Source organism: Drosophila innubila, chromosome X, assembly GCF_004354385.1.
Source record: "Drosophila innubila isolate TH190305 chromosome X, UK_Dinn_1.0, whole genome shotgun sequence".
Classification (NCBI taxonomy): domain Eukaryota; kingdom Metazoa; phylum Arthropoda; class Insecta; order Diptera; family Drosophilidae; genus Drosophila; species Drosophila innubila.
Window position 1 is genome coordinate 14,888,837 of NC_047626.1, and position 13,883 is coordinate 14,902,719.

A 13,883-nucleotide genomic window follows, 5' to 3' on the forward strand; every position below is an offset into this window, starting at 1 on the left:
AATAAATAAATAAATAAATATTGTAAAGATTTACATTGAATTACTATGTAAATGGGAAAATGCAGTCTAATTACTTATTAAAAATTATTTAAAGATTCATAAAAATTAAAAAAAAATTCTCAAGTGCTTTAAAGTAATCTTCAAGCATTCTAGATCATTAAATACTTAAGTACAATTACTCAAGTAATTACAACGTAGTTAAAAGTATTTAATCAGTAATTTCAATTTTTTTGAGCAGAATTACTTTCAAGAGAAGTTCAAGACATTTTCTAGAGAAATTACATAATTAATTACAAGCACAATTAGTAAGTAATTACTCAAGTAATTACAAAAATTGCATTCATAATTACGCAAATAATTATAATTACAGGCACAATAGCGTAATTCATTTAAATATAAAATTACAATAGTACCAGGACTTAATATTCATAAAAAGTGCATAAAAAATTACACAATTACACAAACTAGTCGCAATATCGCAACAGTTTTATTGACAACAATATTTTGTCACATCTGGACACTTTTGTCCATCTGCCACACTTCAATTAATTTCTCTAAGGTTCTCAATTAAAATGCATAATCTTTATGAAAAAATGAAAAAATTACCCAGCGCATTAAAATAATATAAAATATATATAAAAATAAACATAAGGATTATACGAATATATTATATATTTCTCTTGCGTATATGTAAATATGTTTTGTGAATGGATTGTAATTAAAAAATGAGAAGTAAAATTGTAATTCATAATTGACACAATTGTTAATTTCCATTTGAAACTTATGTTGCTTTTGGATGTGTTGAAGTGCCGGATTAATAAATTGTTTAAATTAGTTAAAAATGTAATCAAGTACATTGTGAAAGGTAAGTATAATCCTGAGTGTGTGCGTGTGTGTGTGAGTGTGTGTGTGTTTGCAGCACAGTGTCACATTAACTCGTTTAAAAAGCAACGAGCGTGCAGCGTAAAAATTGCAGCTGCTGTTGCACGTTGCACACAAAGGCGACTCAGGAAAGGTGAAGGAGGGGGGGGAAGGGAGAGTGGGCTGGTGGCAGGCAGCGAGGATAACAAGGACAATGAGCGTTAAGCGTGTCGCGTACCAACAACAATTGTCACAATTGTTAAATATTTATAATAATAGAGTTTTTATTGCTGTGGCCATGTAAAATATTAAGCGCGCTTATGCGACAGCTCAAAATGGAGGCAACAGCATGCGGGGCATACATAGCATGCAGCATGCAGCATGCAGCAAGAGGGCGCGAGGTATGTTGCAAGTGGTAAGTGGCAAGTGGCAGAAGGCAAGAGGCAGGCGGCCAGCCGTGCACAATGGCGCATTTCCGGTGTTGTTGCTGTTGTTGCTGTTGCTTATTACAGCATCATGCAGCAACAAATTGAAAAACATTTATTTGTTTAAATGCGTCAAATTTTCTTCTTTTTTTTTTTTAAAGTTTTTTTCTGAATTTGTACATTTGTTTCCTTTTTTTTTTTTTGCGCTGAACACATTATTTATTGTTGTTGTTGCAATTATTTATATATGTAGATTTTTATTTTTTTCCTGTGCACTTTATTTGCATTTTAATTTTTTGTCTTTTTATTTTTGCAACCGCAACAACAACAATAACTACACACGTGTCAACACATTCGATCTTCCTGTTGTTGTTGTTGTTGTTGTTATCGAGTGTAACACCCCACAACCAAATTTTAATTTCCCATAGTTATTGTTGTTGTTGTTGCTGCTGCTTGATTAAAATAAACTTGACTGTCTGTTGTGGTTGTTGTAGTTGGTTGTTTTAATGAATTTGTATATTTTATGTACAACATATTTTGTGGCACAGAACAGCAGCAGCAACAACAGCAACAACAACAATTTTAACTGACAATTAAGTCTACAGCATTATCAACTGACAGGGACTAAGTAAATTCCCAGGGAGAGATGGGGGTATAGGGGATTGCCCAGAGAATTCTGTTTTTTAGCTCTATATATTAATATTAAAAAAACGTTTAGCTAATCAAAAGTTTAGTAGATAGATAGAGTAAGCAAAATATAAGGAAAAGGAGTTAGAAAGACACAAAGAAAAAAAAGTCATAGGAGAGAAAGAGAGATATACAATAAGCATAGGAAGAGAATGAAAAGAAGGAGTTGCAGTTTTCACTTTTGCCAAGATTTATCGGACACGAAAATCTTTAACCTGTTCTATTTTCATTCCGGAAATAATGTAAACTCAATTTGAGTTGGTGAATTTAAGTCTGATATGAAGTCCAATGAAATAGGAAGTAAAAACAGGAACATTCCTGATAGAGTGTAATTAGTTTATAAGATTACTGATTTTCTTTAACATCAAAAAAATTATAAATAAATTGCATAACAGGTTATACCAGAATTAATATATCAAAGCAATACCTCAACTGACGAATATTTGAAAAAATGACTTCTATTTTCATAAAATCAGTTTAAGCACTAAATTTTTTTTATAAGAAATAGAAACATATGCATTTGTAATTATATCAACATGCATTTTTAGTGTGCGGACAAAAGAAGAAGAAAATGAGAAAAATGAATAAAACTAGAAAAAATAATATAACACTAAAAGGCAGACGCTGATTGCAAATGAATATGAATTTATTATAAACAACTACTAAAAGTTGAAAAACTCAAACAACGACGTTAACAACGGCGTGGACGTGGCAACTGACGCGGGACGGTGGCGACTGGTTGGCGGGCGACAGCGTGGCGGACGTTTCGCGGCATTATTGACGCTGCTATAGTGACAATGCGTGGCGTTAACGTGGACAGTTGGCGTGTGGACGGCAAAACGGTTATGATAACACCGTACACAGCTGACGACCGTTTAACGGCGTGGCTGACGCTGCCGTTTGCGGCGCGCCATGCGGTCGTGTAACAACATTGCGCGGTAAATATGCGACGTTTGGCGTGCCGCGTGGTGTTTCATGGCACCGTGAATTTCGCTGCTTACCTTGCCTGCGTTAACGATAACTGCCGAGCCGGCGCGACGTGAACAATGACAACGCCGCCGTGGTAACGACAACGGTAACAGCAGCAGCTTCGCTACGTACATGTTAACATGCCAGCAGCATACCGTAGTGCGTTGCTGCTTTGTCGCGCTTTAGCGATGTTGGCTGGCAAACGGCGTTTAACGTTGTAGCCGGCCTTGTGTTGCATTATCGCGTTACCATGTCGCCGTAACGCCGACAAACCCAGTATTCGCGGTAACATTTTGACAACGGCTGGCTCATGCGTTGTCGCCGCGTTGACGTTATCGCCGTAACGAGCGCGGCGACGTTGGCGACATACCGAATACACCGTCTTCGTATGGCGACGCGGGCGAAAAGCGATACAGATAGAATTGGCAAAAGTGTGTTGTCATCAAGACACTCGACAATAATCAATAATTGCACTGTGCGCCCAGCATCAATATATTCAAACAGCAGCAAACAGGTGCGACAAATGCAACAAATGTCCATCAATTGGTAAGACGACAGCAGGCGATGCTTTGTGGAAATCAACAACTGGTGCACCTGAATTTGTACGCGTCGATTATCTCTATACAGAAGAACATCTCATTGGTGGTGTCAAGACGACGATTGCAGCAAGAAGTAAAATATTGATAACAACATCCGGCAAATACTTTTAGCAATACAAATGCAACATTCGTTCAATCAACAACAGGATGCGGATAACATAAACAAGCTACAATTAAAGGTCAAGCTAGATGAAACCAAATCGGTGCAGCGACAGCGGGCAAAAAAAGCAAGCTGAGGCCAGCAGAGCTGTTGCTGGTAAAGCAAGCAACAATTGTCGTGGCGTAAGCTTCGATTTGCGCCGGCGGAACAAACTGCAAACGCAAATGAGCAGGGAGCTGGTCACGCAGAGAACGTCTGGCGACACCAAGTCGTGATGATCAACAATGCTTCGCCAAGCGGTTGCTGCAGAACAGCAATGCTTGTAGCAGCAGCGAAAATAACAACAATGTAACCACAATCCGCAGATTTCTATTACATCGGCGCCTTATCTGTCGGCGCAAGAGTGATCAGTAATAACCGCGTGCACCAAGCGTAGAAGTTAGTTGGTTCGCTGGGAGGCGCAGATTGGCACGCCCAGTTATGCCGCCTGTGCCGAAGCGGCTGTATGGCGCCCAGCAGCAGCAGCAACGTGGTTACAATACGACAACAACAACAACTGCTACAATGGGTGGCGATTAGTCAAACTCCAGCAAGCAGTTACCCGTAGCTGTCACGCCAAGTGACCACAGCAGCAACAGCAGGAATACGCAGCAGCAACCGCCTTGCAACAACAGCTGGCAGCAGCGAGGTTGCTGTCACACCAGTTGCAGCCGTAGCAGTTATCAGCAACAGACAGCCGCAACCGTAGTAACAACAAGCACCACCAGCGGCATCAGCGGCTAAGACCAGCAACAACAACAGCAACAGAGCATGCCACGAGGAACAGCGCACCGACAAGTTGAAACAATCTGTGCCAGGTGCTAAACTATCATTTTATATCAGCGCCGGTGGCAGCACGTCCGCTTCGTGCCGGCAACTGTTGCTGCTGCTGTCAGCGCCAGTAGTCAACCAGGTGCCCACGATGGTGGATCGATGTCGAAACAGGAGCCACTGCCGCCACCATAGATCTTATGAACTTCAGCACCCGCTAATGTATCAAACGTAACCATCTCCATAACCACCGACAGCAGGGATCGATTAAAGCTGACCAAACCAGACCACTGGATGAAGCAACGGTGGCTGTGCGAACCAGAGAACAGTTGTCGCAGCAGCGTAACATGCAACGCACCACGGGCCTGGAGTGCAAGAAATGGCAGGGGTACAAAAACGCAGGTTGCCAGTGCAGCAACAACAGCAGCAACAACAGCAACAACTACAACAACCAGCAGCAACATCAACTGGCGGCCAATCGGCAGCGAAGCATCAATGCCGCGCAACAACCAGTTAGACCTTTGTTGGGACAAAGCGATGTGGCTTTGGTTGGCCGCTAACAACAATAACCATTATCGATGTAACAACCGGCATGATAATGGAGTACCAGGATGTGCCAATGGTGGAAGATCACCGGCCGAATCGGTAGCTGTTGCCGACTCGAAAGAGTTACCGGTGATAAACGAAAACAGGCGTTGGTTGAAGGCTATGCCAAAGATCCAGCGCTCGGCAGCGACAGCCAGGGGCTTCTGGCAATAACAACATCAACAGCAACAACCACATAATCAGCGGCAATTTCCCCAAGCATCAGCTGTAACAAACAGCCAGCAGCAAGCGCGCCACGGCAACCAAACGCCCCGCAGCAGCAGCAAACGCACTTGCCGCCCACACAGCGAAGCGAAGCAAGCGCACCAGCAACGGCAACACTTGCAGCGGTAGTTCTGGATCTGACAACCGGCGGCAACAGCGTTGCGGCTGTGTAACCACAACAACAACCCAGCAGCTTCTGATTACATCAGCAACAGCCTTGCTGGCACCAGCGCACCTGCAACATCAGCGGCTGCAACACCAGCAGCAGCAACAACAACAACAACAATTGCAGGCACCCACAACAACAGCTGGTGCTATTCCTGAATAAAAAGTTGTGGAACAACGCAAGCGTCTGAAACGTAATTTTAAAGCCGTCGCAGCAATGCACAAAATGCAGCTGGAACAATGCAGCAGCAACAGCAGCGAAGATAGCATCAAGAAGAATTCTAACTGGATCACGACTGGCGGGTGCCAATGATTTCAATTGGCAACAATGTCAACAATGCAGCGATGGGCGGACAAGGCTGGCAGCGAGCGGACATTTGGCAGCAACAGAACCAGTCTAATATGACTTCAGGCTCTCCGCGTGTTAAAGAGCAGTGCGCAAAGTTCTCTCAAAGTGGAGGAGGATCACGATGCATTTACCGAGAGCTAATGACGCACACGTCGTCTGCAGCGTTACAGGTGCTTGACCGTTGCTCAATCGCAGCATATGATTTCTAACTGGATCACGACTGGCGGGTGCCAATGATTTCAATTGGCAACAATGTCAACAATGCAGCGATGGGCGGACAAGGCTGGCAGCGAGCGGACATTTGGCAGCAACAGAACCAGTCTAATATGACTTCAGGCTCTCCGCGTGTTAAAGAGCAGTGCGCAAAGTTCTCTCAAAGTGGAGGAGGATCACGATGCATTTACCGAGAGCTAATGACGCACACGTCGTCTGCAGCGTTACAGGTGCTTGACCGTTGCTCAATCGCAGCATATGATTAAACAAAAAAAATATATATATATATATATATATATATATATATATATATATATATATATGTACACAAAAGTCAACAGAAATTTTGCTCAATTTTTGTTGTGGTATTTTTTTGTTTTGTTTTTTGCTCGTTCTGTTTGTTTCCTTCGCCGCTCTCCCCAACCGCCCCCTTGACGCTCAGGTGAAATGACCGAGTCGAGCTGCCTGAGCTGGTCAAGACGATGGCGAAGGAGAATGCGTTGGAATTGAGACTGTGTCTTCAGTCAGCATGCGGACTGAATGAACCCACAGAGAGAAAGTGAGAAAGAGAGAAAGAGAGAGTGAGATAGAGAGAGTGAGAGTGAGATATCAGTGGAATTTGGTATTCGTGGCTGCGACTGCGAATGCGACGCTCAGCCCGTGACTGGGCCTATGAATTGAATTATTAAGTAGTATGTGTGTGTCTATCTGTATGTGTGTGTGTGTGGGTGTGTGGGTCTGTGTGTGTGTGAGCTGGCCATGGGCAGTGGAGGCGTGACACATTGAGCAGGTCATTCGAATGCGCAGCACAAAAGCCAGCAGAGTGTGGGGAAAATAGAGCATAAGAAGAATGCGGGGGTGGGGCGAAGGGTGGTGCGGGTGGTGCTGCTGGCAAATGTCTCAAAATGAGCCTTGCAAAAGGAACTATACAATGAAATTGCGCCTTTAGTTATGCTATTGTATTTGTTATGTCTTTCACTCTAAAGTTCTGGCGTCCTGTGTAGATGGAGAATAAAGAAGGAAGGGAGGAAGTGGAGTATGCTGGTAATTTATGCTTAAGCTGCTTAAGCAGTCTAAGCACCAGTGAAACAGCAACAACAGCAACAGCAACAACAACAGCAGCAACAAATCGCTTCAATCATAAATGCAAAATGAATGAACAAAAAAAAAAATATGGCGCACGCGTTTCGCACGCGATTTTAAACGCTCGAAAGTTTAATGGGCGCAAAATTGGTCTAAACTAAAATATTGTGGCAAGCTTTTAATTGATTAGGGCTGTTGAAATGTGGCCAGTTGAGACTTTAATGAACATGGAAGAACAGGCAACAATAACGAAGAAAATTTATAAAATTTAAAAGATCTTTGTGATACCTAAAAAAGGCACGTAGTATTAAGCCCGTTTAATTAAGTGATAACTCTTAAAATTCTATTTAATATTTATTCTGTTATTTTCCAATCGTTGTCTTATTTTATTCTAAGTACTTTCAATCAAGATTTCTTTCTGTTAATTTATATAATGATATTTGAAATTACACCAAATTGTATGTAAACTTAGGGAATGTTACAATTAACTGTGTTTGAAACCTTTAATGAGTTAATTGCTAGTACTCACTGTTTGCTTCTACTTAGGCTAATGGGATATGAAAATGAATACTTGCAATTAACTCATATGCGAGTATCTAAACATATGTGTACTTAATTTCCATCTATTATATATACAGGCATATAAATATATATTTCCCAGCACTTACTTTTTTTATATATTATTTAGTAGTTATTTACGAATACTCGTCGGCATTGTTTTTTCATTCTTAAGTTAGCAAAATGTTTAAAGAACCATATTTTTCACCTGTCGAGTTGGTTTTTCTAAATCACGTATTCAAAAACAGAGAACAAATTTTAAGAATATCCCTGCTTTTTTTCAGTTCATTACAAAATTATATTATAAGTTTGAGCATGATTAAAAAAGCATTTCCACACAGGGAGGCTAAGTTTGCATGGTTAGTAAGACCTTTGATTAACATTTGTTAAGTTAAAAAATGATTCACACAATAGTTTTATATGCATAGAAGATTTATTTATAAATTTCTTGTGATTGTAATAAATTCCATACAATTATTTAAACTATTCTTGGGGCTTGGACTTGCTCAACTATAATTGCAATTGCTTTTGACACCTGACACTTGAGAGCTAGAGAGTAAGGTGGCAAAAGGGGCGTGTCACTGCCACCCATCATTTGTTATTGCATTTGAATGGGCTGCCCTTTTTCCAACTGTTTCTCATATACTGTTTTTTTCTCAGTTTTCAGTTCGCTTTTTTTTATTGTCGCGGCTCGTAATTGACATGAAAATTTAATGGAATAATTTTCTATTTTTGTTGTACCTATTTTTTCTCACATTTTCAGCCGCTTTTCTTCAACTTCTGTGAACTGCGAGTGCTGTGAATACTCCTTCTTCTACTTCTACTTCTTCATCAGTGTTTGGCTTTGTGCTTTTTTAGATTAGAAAAGTTTGTCGTCCTCGTTATTGTTGTTGTTGTTTTTTGCTTTCGTTGGCTTGACATTGTTTATATGGCCAACGCGCCTATGCAGCAAGAATTGCCAACAACTCGTAGCCCCTGACCCACAAACTCAACACAAATACCTGCAAAGAAGTCCAAGCATATATGTATGTATGTGTATGCTATATAGTCCAGTCGAAAGTTTTGGTCAGCATTCGGAGTCGGGGACATTGTCTGGCCGGCAAGCTGCAACTTTAGAAGTTGCAGTTGCAGCTGCATGGGGCAAGTGCACTTGTGTACTATAGCTCGAGATTTGAGTCCTTGCCACTGCTCAACTTTTTTGCGTCTTGGCCCTCAAGTGAGCAGCTTAAGTCTTCAATTTGAGTTTGCTGCAACTTGCTTGAATAGAGAGCTCAATACGGAAATTGTCAGAGAAGGGACAAGGAAGAGAGTTAGAGAAGCTGCCAGCAAAACTGTTAAAGAAATTAAATACTTTAGTAAACGAGCCGAACTGTAAAACAAATAAATTCATTCGCATTTAACACATTATTCAAATTTAAACCCAAGTTCATTGTCCATCATCAAAATGATCAAAAGTTAATTTTAGAAAATGAAGAACATGTATTAATTACAACTAAAATATTTGTGTTTAGCTAACTTCAATTTGAAGTATCCCAAAGTCATAATAATTTTGAGTTCATGACTGTAACAACAGCTTAGAATAAAGTTGATAACATTTCTTAATTAGAATTCATAAAAATCTTTTTTATTATGTCTACAAAATATAAAAAATTCTTAACGTGATTTAATGCATTTTGCAATAATCCGACATCTTTTTAAGATATCTTAACAATGTAGCACAATTTTCCGATTTGAAAGTATTTAATAAGTTTAGCAATATCTTAAATGTTTCTAAAATTTTGTACAAGTTTTTGGAATTCCTTGAAGGTGTTTTTTCAATTTATAGTAGTTAGTGCATTGATTACATTTTTATTACTATCTAATTTAACTTCAGTTGCAATTTTCTTTAAAAATTCTGATAATTAAATGATATTAAATTATTCTTAAATATTTGAAAACTTTGATATACATTTTTAATAATTAATGAACATTTCTTGAAACCTAAAATTTGGTTTAAATTTTTCCAAAATTATTTTAAAACTTTCTTCTACAATTTTTTTTTTTTTTTTTTTTTTTTTTTAATACAAAGGACAATCAATTTAAAAGTTTGTGCAGTGTGTACAGAGTTGTTCTCAATTTAGCTGATATTTTTCTGTATCAGGTTCATTTATTATTGAAACCAATATTTTCTGCATTTGGAACGGTTTAAACTGTGAACCGATTTGGGGCCATGCAATTATTTATTTATTTGGCCTGCCAATTTCGATATACGAGTGCAAAATTTAAGAAATTGGAATTCCATGTAAGATAACTCCTCCGCCCTTCATCGGTTGTCACCTTAACTTTTATTGTTAGCCGCCTTCTCGTTCCGTCATAGATGAACTTCGGTTTTTTTTTTGGTCTGAACTGTGTCATTGCTACCTTTTTGGGGCATGGCATCAAGTGGATCTGCCTGCTGCTTCCCATTGTTAGCCTCTCACTCTATGCACACATGCCCTGTCTCTCTCACACCATGTCTCTGTCGCTCTTTCGCTCTTTCTGTCGCTTTGTCGATGCTTTAATGCGCCTTTTGCTCAGATTCGCCGTTTGTGAACGCTGCATTGTTGTGCCTGCTGCTCTATTCAGCTCCTATTTCCATTCTATGCTATTCTCCCTGTCTCCCTGTCTCTCTCTCTCATATGGGTTCTCTGTCTGCTTGGTTGCTCGCTTTGACAAAAGTTTTTTGCGCTAGTTTCTTGCCTTTTATTTGCTTCACACGCTGCGCCTTCAGTTTGTGTTTTTTCCGAATGCCAGATAAAACATTAAATAAAATATATATATATATATGTACCTTTATAAAAAGGAAAGAAAAAAAGCTGGAGAGAGAGAGAGAGAGAGAAGGAGAGAGACAGACGGCAGACGAAACAAGTGGAATACGAGCGAAAAGTAGGTAAAAACTTTTCGGCCACCTACTTTTCGCTGTTCGCATTTCGTTTATGTTATTGCTGTTGTTGCTGTTGCTTTTTGGCCAATTTCCGGTAATTCAGTTTTATGCAGGAACTTTTTGCGTTTGTATTTATAAATAAATATGATGCCAGCAGCAAATGGCGATGCTCAACGCCCAAACCAAACAGATCACAAAACTCCAAGGTCAGTCCACTGTGTATACATGTGTCTGTGCCTGTCTATTTGTGTTTGTATGTATGTCTGCATGTGTGTGTGTGTATGTTTGTGTGTGTGTGTGTGTGGCGCACTTTAAATCGCTTCTGCTATGGCAAAAGTTTTAGCATTCGCGTTCCTTTGCCAAATACAGGCAACAAATGATGAGCATTATTTATACTTTGTTAGCTCATATATACATGCGTGTGTATCTGTGTGTCTGCTTGTGTGTGTGTGTGTGTGTCTGTGCAGCGCATCTTTAGGCACTTGGTTTATGTGGCTACATAATTGACTTTGATAATTTTCACTTATTGTTGTTGCCTAGTTACCAAGCGAACTGGCAACGCAACAGATTCAAATTCTCATGTTAATTTGATTAGAAAAGTTTTTCTTAGCCTCGTTTCGCGTGCCACGTTCCGTTCCGTTCCGTTCCGCCTTTTGCCAGTGTTGCAAGTGCCTCCCATACTTTTAAACATTTCCATTCCCATTGCCATTTCGTTTCACTTCTCTCCCCAAAGCGTTGTTGCTTTCGAGCTGCGTTTATGAAGCGCAAATGTTCCAAATTTTTTAAGCACTCGAAAGTTTCGTTTTTTTTTTGTTTTTTTTTTTTTGTTACAGCCCAAGGCAATTGGACGTTTTTTGGAGCTTAGAAAACATGGCTATTTCATATAGATATACATATATATTTACTAGATTACTAAGTGTGTGTGTGTGTGCGTGTGTGTGTGTGTGTGTATCTGTCTATCAAGTGTGTGCTAGCTAAGGGCGCACTTGAAAAGCATTTTCCCTGCTTTTTAGCCGCTCTTCCAAAACAAAATGTTTTTCGTTGCTGTTGCTGTTGCTTTTTTGAGGTTTGCACTTTGGCTGTTGCCCTGGTAGTAGTGTGCTCCAGCCCTTGTGCCATGTCCCATGCCATCTCCATGCTGCTCTCTTTATCCGATAGCGCTGCTTTGTTGTGGTCTTAGCCACATTCTGCACGCGGATAGTTAAAAGCCAACAGTTGAGTGGCCACCGCGATAAAGAGACGAAGAAGAAGGCATTAGAGTGGGTGGCAAGTGGGGTGCGGGGGTTGAAGAGAAGGAGCTGTGTGTTCGAGGCAGTCATATCAGACACGCAAATTTGATTGGCAGCGTTTTTAGTGTGCCAACAAAAGCAACGACTACAAACAACTTTGTCATTGACAATTGGCCAACTGAAAAGCACAAACACACACACACACACACACACATACACACACACACACAGAAGTGGGCCAATTTGCTAAGGATTTAAATTCGATGCGGAAACTTTTGCGCAAATTTGCACTTCAGTACGGAAAAATATTCATAAGAAATATTTTGAAAAACTCGCAGGAAAACATGGAAAATTTATAAGAACAAGCTGTCAAGTCAAGCAGTTCAGGATTTTCCTTAAAAAAAAACAATTTTACATAAAATATATAAATACATAAATATGAATTTTTGTCCTTTACAAGTGTAACTAGTGTAATATTTGTCAAGTTATTTATTAGTGACGTTGGATTTGCACGCAGTTAAATTCAAATATAAGTTGGAATTTATTACTAAAATAAACTAATACGGAATTTATTTATATTAAATCCTTTAAGCTATTTTCCGTCATTAAAAGTTTGCAAACGGGTGCTGATTATCACTAATTATTTTAATTGAAAGCCTGAACTTTACTTTTAGTTTTCAACTTTCGTATTCAACAAATATTTTCCATTTAATGAAATTAAATTACTTTTTTTTTCCTTGAAATATTCAAGTTAACTTTGTTTTTTATAAATGTAATATTTATTCATTTACAAGTGTTTTTCATCGTGTTTAATCTACATATATAGTATAGTATATACCATAGTATATTATATATTGTTATTTTCTATCAAATTCGAATTAATAAAGAAATCAAAAATATTCTATGACAATTTTTATAATAGCTTAAGATGTTATTAAAATTGATCATTATCATTAATTAGAAGAAACGTCTGCTATAAGCTATGCCGTAATTTCTACAGTTAGCCTTAAGTTATTTTGATATCAATTCAATTTCCTTCCAAGAAATTATTTGCTAATTAATTATTCATTTTGCTCAAATCAAATTAGTTTAACTAGAATTTATATTTTCCACGTTGTTCTGATTGAAACTCGTCCGCAATTTTGAATATATGAATTCCTTCCTAATTAGCTGCTGATAAGGACATTAAATGTGACTTGAAGACCAATTAGAATGCATCAGAGATTAACACCAATTCGGTATGCACAACAATTAATAATACACACACACACACACGCACACACACATGCACATTTGAACACATACATTTGTATATTGTAAAATCTACTTGAGTTAATAGAATAATTTCAAGCTTAAATGCATTCCCTTTGAAGTGGCAATTTGACTAATAGTTAATACATTTTCAGTCCACTGTGCTTGATTACAAAATCATTAACATTGAATGCATTTTATCGGCTACATTTTCGATTAAAATTGCATGTTACATTACACATAAGAAGTGTGGCTGTGTGGAGGGGCAAAGGGGAAAGGGGATGGGGATGGGAGCAGGGTAAATCAAGTGGAAAGTGGAAAGTCGGAAATTCGATTAATTGTTGTAGATGTTGCCACAGATTGTTTAATTGATTGACTGATGCTCACTCATTGACAATCAACAAAACTCCAAATGATTTGTAAACAGAGACACACACACACACGCACACACACACACACAAGACAAATAAATGCAAACAAATAAAATGTAGCATAGTTTTTAGCGCAACACTTTTTGCAATTCGCTGTGAGTTGCTTAAAGCTGCATTTAACTAACTGAATGCCACATTCCCCTGCCACTTCGTGGCTTCCTAATACGCCATGCTTGAGGCAGGTTTAAAAATAAATAACTTACCATAAAGAAAATGTCCACAGTTGAGTAGATGAAAAGCAGCGGCGACAGTTCAGCTGAATGAAGGAAAAGCGCACAGCAACAAATTTGTGTTGTGTTGTGCCTTGCCTGTTGTTGTTGTTGTTGCAGGTTGCTGTTGTTGCTGTTGTTGTTGGGCGGCCTTGGGCTTACACTCAGCTTGGTTTGTTTGTTGCTTGTTCGAGTTCAGCAGCTTCCCGAAAAAAACGAGTTTTGCTTTTAT

At 39.0% G+C, this 13,883-nt stretch overlaps 1 protein-coding gene across 1 annotated transcript in view; it reads right to left on the reverse strand.

Moving 5' to 3' along the window:
- The window catches only part of LOC117793635 (irregular chiasm C-roughest protein), a 54,971-nt gene extending 41,295 nt beyond the window's left edge, over positions 1-13,676 (reverse strand). The window contains exon 1 of the mRNA XM_034634002.1: positions 13,646-13,676. The gene's annotated coding sequence lies outside the window, so the exon portion shown is untranslated. The remainder of the gene's footprint in view (positions 1-13,645) is intronic.
- Positions 13,677-13,883: the final 207 nt, after the last annotated feature.